This window comes from Bubalus kerabau, chromosome 14 (genome assembly GCF_029407905.1).
Source record: "Bubalus kerabau isolate K-KA32 ecotype Philippines breed swamp buffalo chromosome 14, PCC_UOA_SB_1v2, whole genome shotgun sequence".
NCBI lineage: Eukaryota > Metazoa > Chordata > Mammalia > Artiodactyla > Bovidae > Bubalus > Bubalus kerabau.
In genome coordinates, this window is record NC_073637.1 from 65,609,125 (window position 1) to 65,627,268 (window position 18,144).

Below are 18,144 nucleotides of genomic sequence, written 5' to 3' on the forward strand. Positions count from 1 at the left end.
TTAACGTTTTTTGAGCACCTACTGTGTGTCAGAGAGTTCCAGAAAAACATCTATTTCTGTTTTACTGACTATGCCAAAGCCTTTGACTGTGTGGATCACAACAAACTGTGGAAAATTCTGAAAGAGATGGGAATACCAGACCACCTGACCTGCCTCTTGGGAAATATGTATGCAGGTCAAGAAGTAACAGTTAGAACTGGACATGGAACAACAGACTGGTTCCAAATAGGGAAAGGAGTACATCAAAGCTGTATATTGTCACCCTGCTTATCTAACTTATATGCAGAGCACATCATGAGAAACGCTGGGCTGGATGAAGTACAAGCTGGAAACAAGATTACCAGGAGAAATATCAGTAACCTCAGATATGCAGATGACACCACCCTTATGGTAGAAAGTGAAAAAGAACTAAAGAGCCCCTTGATGAAAGTGAAAGAGGAGAGTGAAAAAGTTGGCTTAAAGTTCAACATTCAGAAAACTAAGATCATGGCACCTGGTCCCATCATTTCATGACAAATAGATGGGGAAACAGTGGAAACAGTGTCAGACTTTATTTTTTTGGGCTCCAAAATCACTGCAGATGGTGATTGCAGCCATGAAATTAAAAGAAGCTTACTCCTTGGAAGGAAAGTTATGACCAACTTAGATAGCATATTCAAAAGCAGAGACATTACTTTGCCAACAAAGGTCCGTCTAGTCAAGGCTATGGTTTTTCCAGTGGTCATGTATGGATGTGAGAGTTGGACTATAAAGAAAGCTGAGTGCCAAAGAATTGATGCTTTTGAACTGTGGTGTTGGAGAAGACTCTTGAGAGCCCCTTGGACTACAAGGAGATCCAACCAGTCCATCCTGGAGGAAATCAGTCCTGAATATTCATTGGAAGGACTGATGCTCAAGCTGAAACCCCAATACTTTGGCCACCTGATGCAAAGAACTGACTCATTTGAAAAGACCCTGATGCTGGGAAAGATTGAAGGTGGGAGGAGAGGGGGACGACAGAGTATGAGATGTTTGGATGGCATCACCGACTTGATGGACATTAGTTTGAGTAAACTCTGGGAGCTGGTGATGGACAGGGAGGCCTGGCGTGCTGCAGTCCATGGGTTCGCAAAGATTCGGACACGACTGAGCAGCTGAAGTAAACCTGAACTGTGTGTCAGGCTCTTCTAGACATTTTACACTGATTCTTTAGACTTAATTAGCATACACCTCCCTCCGCTTTACAGCTGTAGCTCCTGTTCCTTGCCTACTTGTATCTTGTTGCTGTTGTTCAGTCACTGAGTCGTGTGACTCTTTGCAATCCTGTGGACTGCAGCATGTCAGACTTTCCTGTCCTTTGCTATCTCCCAGAGTTTGCTCAAACTCACATCCATTGAATTGGTGATGCCATCCAACCATCTCATCCTCTGTTGTCTCCTTTTCCTTCTCCTTCTCCTCTTGCCCTCAATCTTTCCCAGCACCAGGTTCTTTTCCATTGAGTCTACTCTTTGCATCAGGTGGCCAAAATGTTGGAGTTTCAGCTTCAACATCAGTTCTTCCAATGAACATTCAGGATTGATTTCCTTTGGGATTGACTGGTTTGATCTCCTTGCAGTCCAAGGGACTCTCAAGAGTCTTCTCCAGCACTACAATTCAAAAGCATCAATTTTTCAGCTCTTAGCCTTTTTTATGGTCCTATTCTCACATCTGTGCATGACTACTGGAAAAACCATAGCTTTGATTATATGCACCTTTGTCAGCAAAGTGATGTCTCTGTTTTTTTAATATGCTGTCCAGGTTTGTCTTGGTCTTCCTTCCAAGGAGCTAGAATCTTTTAATTTCATGGCTTTGGTCACTGTCTGCATTGATTTTGGAGCCCGTGAAAATAAAATCTTATATCTTACTTGTATCTTACTCCTAGCAAACCAGATTACTCATTCTTTCTCACTTGAGGAATCTTGAAACTCTCCCAATACTTTGTTTTCGATCATACTTTTATTTCTACCTGGCCTATCTCACCTCTCCAGAGTGAAATCCTATACATCTTTCAAGGTCCATCAGCAAAGTGCTAGTAAATATTTAACAAGCAGCTCTGCAGACAGAAAGAGCCCTGCTTTGTAGTGTTTGCCAGTGTAAAAACTCCCACTGTGGCCAATTTCAAGCTACCAACCTGGTATCAACTGGCTCACAAAATTTCTGAAAATGCAGGGACTGGAAGGAGTTGCCTCTAGTGCACCAGTGAGCCCACAGGGTCACCTTTCTCGATACCCCCAAGCTGTAAGATTCCTTCCCTCCTTTGTTAGTAATTTGCACTTTCTCACAAAAAGTCTTCTTCATTATATTAGGGTTGTAATGAATCCCTGTTATCATTATGAGCTTTTCAAGGACATGAACTGTGTCTTACTCATCTATGTATTCACAGTGCTGCCTAGGACAATAATGATGTTTCAATAAATATTTGCCACATTAGACCAATGATGAAGATTATCTCTAGGGCTTGACACACGGTTACAGGAAGGATACAGTGACATCATTAAAGCACTTCCCAGAATACTGGGCCCAGGAAGTAATTTGTGACAACTAATTTTTCTGTCACTTGTGGCTTCTGGAATTTAGGGAGCACAAATTTTAATTCTAAAAGTGGTTCTCCCCAACCCGAAATATACATGTATTATAATCAGCTGGGAAATGTTTACAAATCGCCATGCCCAGGCCAATAAGTCAGGCATCGGTATTTTTACATTTCCCCAAGTGATTCTGTTGTGCACCAAGTTTGAGAATCACTTTCCTATATGTATCCAGTCCTCTCCCTGGCTGATGAGTTGAGAATGTCAAAAAGGAAATAGAACTAGCTATTCCTTTAAAAATTCTCCTGTTCACCAAACAATTCCAGTAAATAGGAGGAAAACTCACTCTCAGGATTGCCTTATTTGGCGATCAAGTTGGGTGGAGTCACCTGGGAGGGGCAAAGCCGAGTGTGAGTAATACAGCCTTCTGTAGGGGCAGAAGAGAAATCTCTCTTTGTCAGCAAACGCCTGTAAGTGAAGTTTTTTTCACGCTGGAGAATTTTAGAGGCATCTCATTGAAACTAGATTTGGTCTTTGTGGTGACTTCGTGCAGATTAAACAAAAGTAAAATTTGTTTCAATGAACATCAGTGTATTTGTCCCAATTCTTTTGTTCCACTAGAATTTTGTAGTATTGAAATTACTGAACTATGAAGGCTCAGAATGATTCTTATTCTCTTATTTGTGGTAATGAGGATGGATTTCCTTAAAGTCAAGACAATACCGCATTTCTATCTTTGAGAAGCAGGTATTGCTTTCCCCCTTAGAGGTGGTGAAACTGAAACAGTGTGAAATCTGATTGGTCCAGAGTGACACGGGGGATGCCAAATAGGAAATCAAAGATTCTTGTCCTCACCCTTTGGTACTCAATACACTTTATATTTTATGGATATTGAGTTATTGTGGTCTTGTCGTCTATTTCTCATGTTAAAGGTATTTACCAAAAAGAAAAAAAAAATGCTTTGTAAGGGTCTTATCTGAAAAGTAAATTAAGCAATCTGCTTCAGTAGGTTACTCCCTTTGTTTTCTCTAATAAAATGATAGCCTGAGAGTTCACTTTAAAGAAGGGGGAATTGGGAGGAGGAGAAAGAGTCTATGTGTGCATGTGTTACAAAGCCACATTTTAGAGGTCTAATATGCTAAGTTTCTTTGATGTGTCACTATGGATGAATCTTTAAAACCTGATTTTCTTTTTGGAGGCACTACTGAAGACGTGTATGGAAGTGTTAGGGGCCGATGGTAATCCTTCAAGGAGCACTACTGGCTGTGTTGGATCCCACCAAATGTTTTTGTAAAGCCCATGTTAATTTTGCACCTAGTCCAATTTGGAAGTTTATTATAGAGACTCTGGACTGTCTCTGAAATAAACATTTTTAGCTAAGCTATTCAGTGGATTATAATTTTTTCTCCTGTAGTATATGTATAGCAAATCATTAAAATATATGGAATTTTTTAAAACTCTAAAGTAAAAACAAACTTTTAAAAGAAATCTTGGCAGAACCTCAGATTTTAGATCAAGGCTCTGTAATACCATAAACCCCTCAAATTCCCAGCATCATCAGAACTCTGGCTTCTCTGTGAATCACAGCCCCAAAACCGTGACTTCTCTTTGCATTACTTTGTCTCTGTTCTAATATTACTTGTAAAGGACAGATATTGTGATGTCAACTTCTATCATATCAGATTTACCAAAGCACCAGCAACAGGGACCACTGAACACCATTATTGGTAGAGCTCTGAATCAGGAATCAAATCTTTCATAAGATCTGGTATCCTCTCATGCTAAGTCACTTCAGTGGTTTCTGACTCTGTGCAACCGTATGCACTGTAGCCCGCCAGGCTCCTCTGTCCATGGGATTCTCCAAGCAAGAATACTGGAGTTGGTTGCCTTGTCCTCCTCCAGGGGATCTTCCCAACCCAGGGGTTGAACCCTCATCTCTTATGTCTCCTGCTTTGGCAAGCAGGTTCTTTACCACTAGCGCCACCTGGGAAGGCCATCAGGATACAGAAACAAGGACAAGACATTACGTAAACAATGTCCACAGGTAAGAGAACTTTAACTGCTTCCAGCAAACAAGTAACATTGGCTGATGTAAGACAGAAGTCTCCTTCTCATTCTGTAAATGTAGGTCTGGTATACCAATTGCATAGTTTCAGAGACCCGGGCTCTGCCATCCTTGGCACACAGATTCCAGTTGATGGTTCAAGATGGCTGTTTGATGGACTTCCTTGGTGTTCCAATGGCTAAGACTCTGCTCCCAATGCAGGAGACCTGGGTTCAATCCCTAGTCAGGGAACTAGATCCTGCATGCTGCAACTAAGGCCCAGTGCAGCCAAATAAATAAAAATAAATATTAAAAATATAAAAATAGTTGCTTGAGAAAAAGAAGGAGAAAATGTGGGAAAGTAGAGACGCTGAGGGTACACATCAGCTGTTTCGTTGGCAAGTTTGCCAGAAACTTCCTTCCATTCATATTACACGGACACAATTATTCCAACTGACCATCTATGGCTGCAAAGAGGCTTTTGAAATATGATGTTTGTAACACATAATCATGGCTCAAGTAAAAACTGGAGTTCTGCTACAAGAAAGAAGAGAACAGATATTGAGGTAAGAATCCAGCAGAGTCCGCCACAACCTGAACAGTGTCTGTGCTGGTCTTCAGATTTGAGAGGCTGCCATAGTTAAATAGGAAGCCTAGAGTTCAGGAAAGCTGGATTGGCTCTCACTTCTATCCAAGTATCCAAGTGACTTAGTCATCTCATCTGTAAAATAGTTATTTCATGGTTAAAAAGTAATTGTTGCAGAACATGATAGGATAAGCATATAAGATAACCCCAAGATAACCCACAAGAGACACAGGTTCGATCCCTGGGTCAGGAAGATGCCCTGGCATAGGAAGTGGCAACCCACTCCAATATTCTTGTCTGGAAATTTCCACGGACAGAGGAGCCTGGCAGGTTACAGTCCATGGAGCTGCAAAGAGTCGGACACAACTGAGCAACTGAACACACACGTAAGATAACCCCTTGTTTAAAATATCTCCTGGATACGTTACCTGATCTAAAGCACATAGGATGGCCAAAACTTTGAGCTGAAAGGGCCATTCAAGGGTGTTTAGCTCAACCCCTCTCCCAATATAGGAATGTCTACCACAGTAACCCTGACAGATGGCCCCTGTCTTGTGCTTGAGCACCCATAGAGTATGTAACTTTGCAGTTCCATGGGTGGACAGCTCTGGTTGTCAGAGGGTTTATCTGGATGGTGGTCTAAAAGCTGCCTCCCTTGAACCCCTGTCTCCTGAAACAGCAGAGAACAAAGTCATTCTCTGTTTTTCATGGCAGTGCTTCAGCTTTTGGAGGACAGCTCCTCCGTCATCCCTTAGACTTCCACCCTTCAAGGCGAGCATTCTGGATTGTTGCAACTGTTTCTTAGGTAACCAGGTGCCCATCCTTCCCACCATCTGGGTATCTTTTTCTATATTAGTGTTTTTCAAACTCTGTTGACTATGACCCAGAGGAAGAAATCTATTTCATGTATCATCAGTATACATATACATGCATGTAAGTGAAACAAATTTCATAAAACAACATATAGCCTTATTAGCAGACACAAACTTGTATATTTTCCAATTCAACTCTATTCTATTCAGTCTATTGTGTTCTAATTTATTTGTTAAAGGCAGGTTTTTATTCACTCAATGGATTTCATACTCACTCATGGGGGGCAACTCATAGTTTGAAGATTACTATTTCGGACGCATTCCAGCCTATAAATATTCCTAGAAGGTAGTACCTTGATGCTGCAGGCTGACTGCAGTAAGCAAAAAGGGCTTTTACTTCCTGAGACCAGAATTTAATGTCTTTATCTTAAGGAAATCTGTTGTTCGCTAAGCTATGTCAAACTCTTTCTGACCCCATGGACTACAGTAAGCCAGGTTTCACTGTCCCCCGGAGTTTGCTCAGGCTCATGTCCATTGAGCTGGTGATGCCATCCAACCATCTCATCCTCTGTCACCCCCTTCTCCTCCTGCCTTCAATCTCAATCTAAATGCATTGAATTAGAAAGTAACACTTTCACATCATTTGGCTGAACATTTGAGTCAGTTATAACTGACTTTCTCTGTGTGAACAGCTTCTATCTAAGCCTGCTCTCCCCCACCCTCTCCTTGTGCAACTGATTTTTTTAAACCTAGATACAGAGCTTTAATTTAATCCTATTAAACTTCATCTTTTTCAAGTTTGACTTTTTTCAATGTTTCAAAAACTTTTTGGACCATTTTTATCATTAATCTTTCCAGCTTTATAGCATATGCATATTTTATAACTATACTTTCCACGGAATAATAATTTTATGGTTTAGCCCTTAAAAGATAACTCTGACCTAAAGTCTCTGCCCATATTATAGTCATTTATAAACAAATGGTTGAAAAAAGAAGCAAGAAAGACAGAGATCTGTGGTACTAGACAAGAAAATAAAAGTTCTAAGAGGCTGGATTTGAAATGATTTATATATATATATATAAATGAGTATATATATATGCTGCTGCTGCTGCTAGTCACTTCAGTCGTGTCCGACTCTGTGCGACCCCATAGACGGCAGCCCACCAGGCTCCTCCATCCCTGGGATTCTCCAGGCAAGAACAGTGGAGTGGGTTGCCATTTCCTTCTCCAATGAATGCAAGTGAAAAGTGAAAGTGAAGTCGCTCAGTCCTGTCCGAGTCTTTGCAACCCCATGGACTGTACAAATATAAATATATATAGGTTTTCTCCTTAAACTCAAGTTAGATAATGTTTACCCATCATGTGGCATGAAAATGACAACATTTGTTTCAACCTTCATGGGCACTCAATTTTGACAGTCAAGCATATATGGCCTATATTGCTAAGCCCTGGGAATTTCCCCCAGAAACCCTGGAGGGATGGAGATCCCCTGATGCAATACCATCACTTCCAGCTAGAAAGTAAAGGGGGGTAAGTGTGCATAATTTTCATTTGTTTATTTATTCATCTGTTTATTCCAGAAATAACTGTTGTGCCAAACACTAAGAAGCAAAAACAGGGAGCCTTAAATTAGGCTGTGGGGGTGTGGAGGACAGAGGAAATGCAAAGCAGGGAGGCCTAAGCATCTCCTCCTACTCAGAGAGGAGGCAGTAATAATTTTCAGCCCTAAAGTGTCAGCTCAAGAAACAGAATGAAGTAAGTCAGAAAGAGAAAAACATCATATATTAACACATGTGTGGATCTAGAAAAATGGTCCAGATGAACCTAGCTCCAGGGCGGGAATAGAACGTAGACGTAGAGAGTGGACACATGGACACGGGACGAGGGGTCAGCGGGGAAGGCGGGGCCAGCATGAATTGGGAGGTTGGGACTGACGTGTATCCACTACCATCTGTACAACAGATAGCTAGTGGGAACCTGCTCTATAACACAGGGAGCTCAGCTGGTGCTCTGTGATGACCTAGATGGGGGAAGGGAGGGGAGGGGAGGGAGGAAGGTCCAAGAGGGAAGAGATACATGTACAGGTACAGCTGATTCACTTCATTGTGCAGCAGGAACGTTGTAAAGCAATTATACTCCCATTTTGAATTAAAAAAAAAAGAACTTCAAACTGTGGTGGTCGTGGTTTAGTTGCTAAGACTCTTGCACCCCATGGACTGTGGCCCACCAGGCTCCTCCATCCATAGGATTCTCTAGCCAAGAATACTGAATACTGAAGTGGGTTGCCATTTCCTTCTCCAGGGGATCTTCCCAACCCAGGAATTGAAGCCGGGTCTCCTGCATTGCAGGGAGATTCTTTACCGACTGAGCTATGAGGCGTGCGAGCACATGTGCGCGCACACACACACACACACATACACACACGAAATGAGGTCTTAAGTGTTGGTAAGAGTTAGCTAGGCAAAGAGAGAGCCACGTGCCAGAAGGCTCAGAGGTGAGAAACATGGGTACTTAATGAACAGCAAAGAACAGCAACATTCCTAAAGTGTTTCAAGAACGACATGGTTGCCAAATGCACAAGCTAAGGCTGTGGGGCAGAAACACGAGGAGGCGGCCTCCATCTGTGTTCCAGGAAGGACACCCATGTGTCTACTTAGGATCCTGCAGAGTTTAGGGGCAGCTGGAGGACACTTACCGTCTTTGCTACCTGTGGGTCCTTATTGGATCAATAGAAGCTAAAAAGGTCAGAATGAAAGAAGAATGGAGATGGCATTAGCAAGAAAGGGAGTCATTTTCATTTGATCTTCATGACAAATTCCAGACTCAGAGCCAGTAGGAAGTATTTTTTTCCCCTTGATTTTTCTCTTCTTTTTTAAGTTGTCTGGTTTGTTTGTTTTTGCTTTTTGTGATTGTTTTTTTGTTTTGTTTTTCCCCTAATGAGTAACTTCATTCTACATGGTACAAAAACTCAAAAATTCAAAAAAGATGGGTGGGCAAATTTCCTTCCTTCCTCACCCGCTGCCACCCAATTTGTCTTCCAGAGACAAACAAGGTCTGTTTTTATACGTCCAGAAATAGTCTATGCACATACAAGTAATATGTACACATTTATAAACCTACACCTTAGTCTTTTTTATGTCTAGAAATAGTCTAAGCACGTACAAGTAATATGTATGCATATATAAACCCACATCTTTTTTTTTTTTAAGCCAAATGGCAGGATAATATACACACAGACAACAGATAGTATTTTTTAAGTATATTTTATCTTTCCTTTTACAGAATTGTCCAACCCAGAAGGGGAAAAACATTTTTCAGTGAAAGAGAGGGGACCAGTCTTCAAGGACTAAGAAAACTAGTAAATATCAAGAAGACAGTAAATAGCTTTTTAAACTATATGTATCTATTTTTCCCCAGTTTCAATATTTACATATCTCAATTTTTCACGAAGAAACAAGAATTTGTAGGAAAAAATATAAAGGGAAATATTGTTGGTTCTTCTTAAAGATATTTTCTAAAATCCTTGAATTATAAAAAAGCTTGCAATCTTTTGCTGTCGAATACAAGACACACGATAAAAAGAACACTGAGTAGAGTTATACTTTATACTTAAAATTTTATGCAAGAGCTTGAGAATTCAGAAAGCCACACATGACTCTGTATGCAAACTTCAGAAATATTAACAATCTGTACTGAAAAACAGGGCCATCTAATTTTCTCTTTCGTACTTCCAGATTTGATGCAGAAACTAGGGAAGGAATGTTCAGGGTGAAATGAATAAAGGGAACATGATAAATGTGTAAGAAGATAATTAAAGCATGAAGCTTTCCACATCTTGAGATAATGGTAATGGCAAGTGTACTTTTAGCTAATTAATTGGTTAAGAACAATTTGCCTCGGTGACTATCTCATATTTGAATATGGAATGTTTTTTACTTTGCTAGAAACTGAGAATAGAATTATCTTGGAGCTTGTAAAACAAATAGCTTTTGGCTACCAAAAGTGTAATTACAAGTCAGGAAACCCAATTTGAATTAGTCCTACAGAGACAATTTTCCCCTTCACGCTGTGTAATTCATTGAGACTCAAGAGAGGGTAAATTTCCTTTCCACTCAAACCTTGTTACTGCATGAGAAAATAAATTCATTGCAGTTTGGACTCAGTGTATTCTTAACTAACCAAAAACAACATTGCTACTTGAGCAATCATGCACCTTATTCATCAGATCTGATAACTTTGGAAGTTTTTAAATATCAAACCCACCCTCAAAGTGGAAGAACTCGTCAATCTGATAAGGTTCAAAAGAAAGTACCATAGACACAGAAGGTGTCTAGTTCCATAGGAGGAATTCCAGAAACATTGTGAGCTAAGTTGGCAGCATTAAAATAAATGCGTGGTGCTGTTATGTTACTGTCTCCCAAATTGCCTTGAGGGGGATTTGCTCATTTAGATGGTTAAATTCTGAGAGATTTGCTAAATCAGCATCTTCTTACCTTACAGTCAAACTTAACAGACTCACTGCAGGCGAAATCCAACCCTCCAGGTTTAGACTTAGAACAAGGACAGGAAGCAAATTCAAGCACTATCTTGTAACTTGAAATTTATTTTCAAATTAATTTTCTTATTAAAAAAAATATTTTTTATCTTTTGGCTGCACTGCATGGCATGTGGGATCTTAGTTTCCCCACCAGGGATCAAATCCACGTCACCTGTGTTGGAAGTATGGCATCTTAACCACTGGACTGCCAGGAAAACCCTTTAAAGTAGTTAATTCTCTAACTGAATCATATTTGTGTATAAAATCACACATAAAAAACAAAACTGGAAGAAACTTACCGGAACCTTAAGAGGGATCAACCTAACGGGGATTTTATCCTCTATTCCTTTAAAAATTTCCACAATGATCATATGACACTTTGGTAATCAAGATTAAAGGGGAAAATCTGAAACTGAAACAGTTTCTTTCTCTGCACCTGTATTCCCTCTCCCCTGTGTGGCGGGATATCCTCCTAAACATTTTTGAACTCCTCCGAGTTCCACTTTTATTATTCTCTGCAGCAATTTCCTTCATAGGCTAGAAAAAAAAAATTGAGAAATAAAAAAATACAAATCCCTTTTTGTAACAGATTTCCTTTCACCTCTCCTAAAAACCTATGAAAATACTACAGCTTTATTCTCAACCTTTTTCCCGACAAAGAGAATCCAGATGTTCCCTTTTGTTTGCCCTAAAGGGGGAAATGCTAGTTCACCTTCCCTCCCCCCTTCCCCCCAAATAACTCAACCCCCTTCTAGCACATGTTGTGTATTCAAAGCTCTAAATGGTCTCCTGCCTTTTATCCAGGGAAATAATTGCTGCATTTTTAAACCAATCCTGCCAGGCAGTCAGGACAAACAGTCTTTTTAGAAGTTGGCCCCAGAGTTTCCCTGTCTCCCTTGGGGCGTCTTCCAGACAACGGCAGGGGAGAGGGGACTGGACAACCCGGAGACCTGCAGCTCTCTGCTCTCTGACATCTGGACACTTGAGGAGGAGGAAGATGACTTGTTGGCCAGGTAAAAGGGCATCTGTGTCTAATCAAGATACATCCCAACCTTCTCCAGAGGTCCGCTGTGGAAGGGAAGAGGTTGCCTGAATTCTTTCCTCCTTCTCCAAATGCAGGAGACCCAGTGCCAGGGTGTGACCTTGAGAAGTCTCTATTCCAGGGCCTGGGGAGGGAGTTGAACTGGCTGATCCCCAAGGCCTTAAAAAAGCCTGTGATTCCAATTCCAGTTTATCCTTGTGGACTTCAGGGTATGTGAGGACATGCGGGAGAACCTTCTCTCTGGCCTCATTAATAGAGAAAGCTGTGTTTTTCCTGAGGTTGGTTTGTTTTTTATCTGGGAATTGTAACTCTTGTAACAGTTTCTGCTTCTTGCCGGGAGGCTTAGCAGCAGAGTTGTGGCCTCCCTGGGGCAAACACCTAGGGGTTTAAGACATGTGTTTTGTACACCAATTTCACTCTAGTTCCCAGCTTCCTTTACTACCTTTATTTTCCTTGTCCTTTTTCTTACTTGTTTTTATAGTACTGTTCTTACTTGTTTTATCTTGTTATATTGTGTGTCCCTTTTAAAGCTTCTTAACGTCTTTTTTGGAACAAAGTAGCATACCATAAAGTTAAATCAATTTTGAAAACATAGATATTAAGGGCATTTGTTTTTCTCTTTATCTCTGTTTTATCAGTTTCTCCCTAAATCTAAAAGTAGATCTCAACTCCATCATTCTGATTATGTAAACATCTTAAGCTACAAAAATTTGGTATAATTAAATGATACCGTTCTAGCTAGCAGGGATCAGGTCTGATGAGGGATAAAGCAGCTGCAGTGGAAAGAAAGAGCTTGGGCTGGCTCTGTCACGTACCGCGTGTCCGACCTTGGGCAGGGCCCTTCTCTCTGGATCTTAATTTCCTTGTTTATAAAATGAAGAGGTTGGACCAGGTCACCTTTAAAATCCCTTCCAGCTCTGAAATTCATTGACTCAGTGACCCATTGTGGGCACTTAATAAATAACAATCACACTTCTAGAGAACCTTAAGAATGACACGTTTGGACTCAGTGGTCAACGTATATTCACTTAGCATCCCTCCAGGATGTGGCCGCTTTGAGAGACAAACCAGACAGCCCTGGGGATCCTGTGGAGGCCCAAACCTAAAGGGGAGACCTAGACACCCGCTTGTCCCCACTGCCTGAGGGTTCCAAGTTTTTACAAGATTGTAAAGAACCAAAGGCATGGTGAGCAGTGATATTCATGAGACGGGGAGTCCATCTACTTTTTAAAAATAAATCTATTGGAGTGTAGTTGTTTTACAATGTTGTGTTAGTTTCTGCTAGACAGCAAAGTGAATCAGCTATATGTATACATATTGTTGCTGCTGCTGCTAAGTCACTTCAGTCGTGTCTGACTCTGTGCGACCCCATAGACGGCAGCCCACCAGGCTCCCCCGTCCCTGGGATTCTCCAGGCAAGAACACTGGAGTGGGTTGCCATTTCCTTCTCCAATGCATGAAAGTGAAAAGTGAAAGTGAAGTCGCCCAGTCGTGTCGGACTCGTCGCGATCGCATGGACTGCAGCCCACCAGGCTCCTTCATCCATGGGATTTTCTAGGCAAGAGTACTTGAGTGGGGGGTGCCATTGCCTTCTCCGATACATATTGTAGGGTAAGGGAATTAGAAAAAGTGAGGTTCGGAGAAAGAATGAGACCGGCACTTTACAGGAACAGATCATCTTTAATGAGGCGAGAAGGGGCAGCAGTCAGATTAGTGAGCTGCTGCACTAACCCAAGAGAAGAGGCATATATGTGGAAAGCTACTGTCTTAAGGGGGCCTGTTCTTCTCCAGGGTTATTGGGATTAGTTATCTCTTAAATGGCTGGGGCAAGGAATTCTGGAGATCAGCCACAGGCTGGGACTGGCTGGGAGCTGGGCATAATCAAACTTAATGTCCATTTTTTCCTTTGGATAAGAGTTTTTTGTTTTGTATAGAATGGTGGGGAGGACCCAGAGGGGAGTTTTAACTCCAGGTTATTTTGAGCCGTGTAACTTTCCTTCACATATATCCCCTCTTTTTTGGATTTCCTTCCCATTTAGGTCACCACCGAGCATAGGGCAGAGTTCCCTATGCTATACAGTACGTTCTCATTAGTTATCTATTTTATACATAATAGTGTATATATATAGTAGTGTATATATGGAGAAGGCGATGGCACCCCACTCCAGTACTCTTGCCTGGAAAATCCCATGGATGGAGGAGCCTGGTGGGCTGCAGTCCATGGGGTTGCTGAGGGTCAGACATGACTGAGCGACTTCACTTTTCACTTTCATGCATTGGAGAAGGAAATGGCAACCCACTCCAGTGTTCTTGCCTGGAGAATCCCGGGACGGGGGAGCCTGGTGGGCTGCCGTCTATGGGGTCGCACAGAGTCGGACACGACTGAAGCAACTTAGCAGCAGCAGCAGTGTATATATGTCAGTCCCAATCTCCCAGTCCATCCTACTTTCCTTCCCTCCTTGGTATCCATATGTTTGTTCTCCACATCTGTGTCTCTATTTCTGCTTTGCAAATAAGTTCATCTATACCATTTTTCTGGGCTTCTCTGGTGGCTCAGATGATAGAGAAACTGCCTGCAATGCAGAAGACCCAGGTTTGATTTCTGGGTTGGGAAGATCCCCTGGAAAAGGTATGGCAACCCACTCCAGTATTCTTGCCTGGAGAATTCCATGGACAGAAGAGCCTGGTGGGCTATACCCCTTGGAGTTGCAAAGAGTCAGAAACAACTGAGTGACTATAACTTTTCTAGATTCCACGTATATACATTAATAATGATATTTTTCTCTTTCTGCATCTACTTTTAGCAGTCCTTTAACATAGAGGGGGATAGAGAAAATTTTAAATTGAGTAATGCTTAATTTTAATACTCTGTAAGTCAAAATTAACCTATTTAAGAATAGTAAAGATAACAGGTGCAATTTAGTTTTGCCATAAAATTATTGTGCTTGATATGTTTTCCCTTTAAAATGAATCACTGTTAATTATAAATGTGCTGATTGATTTTTGTTCTAAATTGTTTGCACTTTTTAACACACACACATGGAGTTCTAAGCTGCTGATAACATCTTTTAGGGTTTGCCAGTTTATGAGGAATGGAGCCAAGTTAAGGATAAACCATCAACAGTATAAAAAAACTTGTGTGTCTATTAACGACAAGAATCACCCACCCATTTTCAGAAAAAGGCAAAGAAAGGAGGAAAAAGCCTTGCCGAACACATTTTTTTGCCCCACACAAGTAACTTTCTCATATCCCTCTTTTTTCTAAACTATTCCAGGAAGAGTCTTTATATGTATGCTTCATTTTAATCATCTCAGAGGATTTCTCCTGGGACACATATCTTTACTTTTCCAATGGCCAAATTGTAGTGTTCTTCCTCTTAAATATTAGTATCTACTGATGCAGATTCCTGCTTGTGTGTTAGTGGGTGGACATGAGCAGTGTTAGTGGTGGAGCTGCACAAAGGACCCTCATCCCAAGGAAGGAGGGATGTAGTTTGCAGAATTTCAAACCAAATATCTGGACAAAGCACCTGAAAATCTTTTTTGTTCTACTCCATTGAAAACTATATCCTCAACACCAGTGGCCAAGTGTGCTTTGTATTAATAATTCCAACAAACTCAGGAGCATCGTATTGGATCCTCATCCCTTCTTATCCCAGAGCTTCGCAGCGTTCTGACTACATCTTGCTTCTTACTAAGCATTTTGATTTGCTTCTTCCCATCCTCCCAGGTGGAAATGAACTTGAAGTCTTTCTTGAAAAAATTGCATTTGTCAAGGTGATTGCCTGAAGAGTAGCTGGCAAAGGGGCACTTGGCTTGAGACAAGATTGGAGGTACTTCCATTCTTTGAAGCTTCAGGTCTAATTGATTTCTCTTTTAAAGGATACAATTGAGATCAGGGTAAAATTTGGGGTGTTTTTTTAAAATACTTAGTTTTAACAAGTTGAAACTTGCACAACACATAAATGCAATCCAATAAATGATAATAATATAATGAATAATAATATAAAATAAGGCTAGCTAATTACAGAACTCATTAACAACTAATTCATACTGGTGTGGCATGTCGTGGGAACCAAGTCAAAGTTGTATGAAGATCATTGTGTTTTGATCCCATCAGGCATATCTGTGACCGTAGGTTTAACTCCATCTGAAGATAAAGGTAAAGCTCTTAAACATTTGAGGCCCCAGCCCTGTGCTCTCCTCCTTCTGTCTCTGGGTTCCGTCTCTGGGTTTTGGCATGAAACTGACTTTAAAGTCTTCATGATTACTTCTAGGCAACATCCTCATCAGGTATAGTGATCCTTAAAGCTAAAGAACTAAAAACTGATCACTCATTCCTGTTTTCTTCAGTAGCCTCTTTATTTTTTAGAAAATGCTAAAGACAGAACCACACCTTTTCTATCAATTTCCTAGGGTTTTCACTGACACTGTTTTATCCCATGCATGCTTTTCTTTTGAAGACAGCAACTTTCTTATGAATAGCTTTTTATATTGCTTATCCCTTTCTTGGATCTCCTGGAGCTCTGGAAAGCACCCAGCTCAATGATGTCATGAGGAAGCAAGTTTGGGCCACGGAAGAGTATCCCATTGTAATCTACAACTCCCTCTCCTTCCCACTCTCCCCCATGGCATCCCTGCTTCCTGCACAGTCAGCAAACCAGAGTCACTTCTCCCTGCTTTTTGTGGGGCCTCCCACATTGATAACTGATACCTGTGAACTCTCTTGTTTGTTCTTCTACTCTCCATGAGACAAGCTAACCCAAACCTCCTTAGGGTGTTGGTCTCATATAAGCCGTGACCCCTCTATCTATTCATCTGTAAATATTTTGAAAGAACACTCCACTGATTGCTACTTAAGCAAATTCCCATTCCCATCATTGTCCGACTCTGAGAGCTTTCTCTGAGTGTGCTTGCAGGACAAACCACTATGCTGATCTTAATAATTAAAGCACTTCCTGCCAGGATGCATTTTCAGCTGTAGACTGTAAATGTTTCAAAAAATATAGATTGATCTGGTCATTACACCTCCCCCACTCCCTGGGTCAGCAATGAAACCAGGAACGTTTTTTATTTGATAGCTTCCCATGTCAGATTTTTTGAGGCTAATGATTAGATGCTCTCTTGCAATGATGCTTTAAAAACAAAGCAGCGGCAGCAGTGGGAGTTCTAGATCAAGTACACATGGAAGAGATAAACCAAAATGTAGGGTATTACTCATTGTAAAGGTCTTTTAATCTCGTTTAAAATTTTTATTTTGTTGAAGATACAGCTGAAAAGCTTTATGAATGTTTCATCTTAAATTTATTTATTATTTTTAAAATATGCCAATACAAAACATTTCCTTTTTTTAATTTGGAGAGGAGGTCTTAAAAAAAAAAAAAAAAAAGGAACAAACAATCACAATTGCCTCCCTGTGATGGCATCACTCTTCACCCGCTCAGTGCTCTGCAGTTGCCCTCCTGTGAACACCACGGAGCAGCCAGGTGTGGTCAGAAGCACACCAACAGAAAGGCAGAGCTAGGTTCACAGTCTGACCCCAGCGTTATTAGCGGCGAGACCCAGAGTAAGCTCCTCGCCACTTCATGCCTCCATTTACTTCTAGAGCTCTCGTGAAAAGGCAAAGGCAGAAAAATCATGGATTTACTGGAAAAAATTCGCAGTAGACAGCACTAATTCCCATCCTCTAAGATGGTGAAGGTTCTGGAAATGTGAGGAGCTTCTTTAAGGGTCTAGGGTTCACATACCATCAAAGGAGAGGACGCAGTACTGCCATGAGGAGAAGCCCTTGACATTTTGCGGTGGGTGACATGGAACCCTTACCAGTGCCCCGACCCTCATTTCAGGTCCCTGGCTGCCAACTGCTTCCTCTGGACCGCCTGAGTTCCAGTCACGGGACATCTCTTCTCCCCCGACTCTCCCGAGGAAAACGAGTCATTAAAGACCATGTGTAGTTGGTGTCGCCATGTAGAAATAGACAAGAATCCTCAACCCTTTAAGACAGACATGAAATATATTCAAATTATCATGAAATGGTCTTTAAAAGAGACCTCATTCTAGCTTTTGATTATTTTGGAGAGTATTTTTAAGTAGAATGAGCAAAGCTCTCCTTATAGACCTAATAAAATTTCACATTAGTTAACTGCTGGTTTTCTACCCCTAACATGCATGAAAGGGGACTTGCTATGATCCACCCAGAACCCCCTCTACAAGCCCATGTTCACCGTGCTTCCTGATTCTTCTGTCACATGAAAGATTCGTCCACGAGCTACTCCTTTTCAAACTTCACCCATCTGATGTTAAGGATGGTGAAGATGAATTAGAATAGTTCTGCTGCTGGGTGGGGGTTTCCCAGGTGGCTCTAATGGTAAAGAACCCACCTCCTAATGCAGGAGATGCAAGGGACATGGTTTGATCCCTGAGTCAGGAAGATGCCCCTGGAGGAGGGCATGGCAACCTGTTCCAGTATTCGTGCCTGGAGAATCCCACAGACAGAGGAGCCTGATGGGCTACAGTCTATGCGATCACAAAGAGTCAGATACGATTGAAGCGACTTAGCATGCACACATGCAGTAG

The 18,144-nt window shown here is 41.3% G+C and overlaps 2 long non-coding RNA genes across 2 annotated transcripts; one reads left to right on the plus strand and one right to left on the minus strand.

Moving 5' to 3' along the window:
* The first annotated feature begins 11,409 nt into the window (after positions 1-11,409).
* On the plus strand, positions 11,410-17,784 carry LOC129627312 (uncharacterized). Its single transcript, XR_008702544.1, has 3 exons — positions 11,410-11,539; positions 15,299-15,401; positions 17,415-17,784. It is a non-coding gene; the product is annotated as an uncharacterized LOC129627312 (long non-coding RNA).
* LOC129627311 (uncharacterized) lies at positions 15,572-17,866 on the minus strand. Its single transcript, XR_008702543.1, has 3 exons — positions 17,793-17,866; positions 17,392-17,561; positions 15,572-15,718 (listed from the first exon to the last, which is right to left on the minus strand). It is a non-coding gene; the product is annotated as an uncharacterized LOC129627311 (long non-coding RNA).
* Between the last annotated feature and the right edge of the window lie 278 nt (positions 17,867-18,144).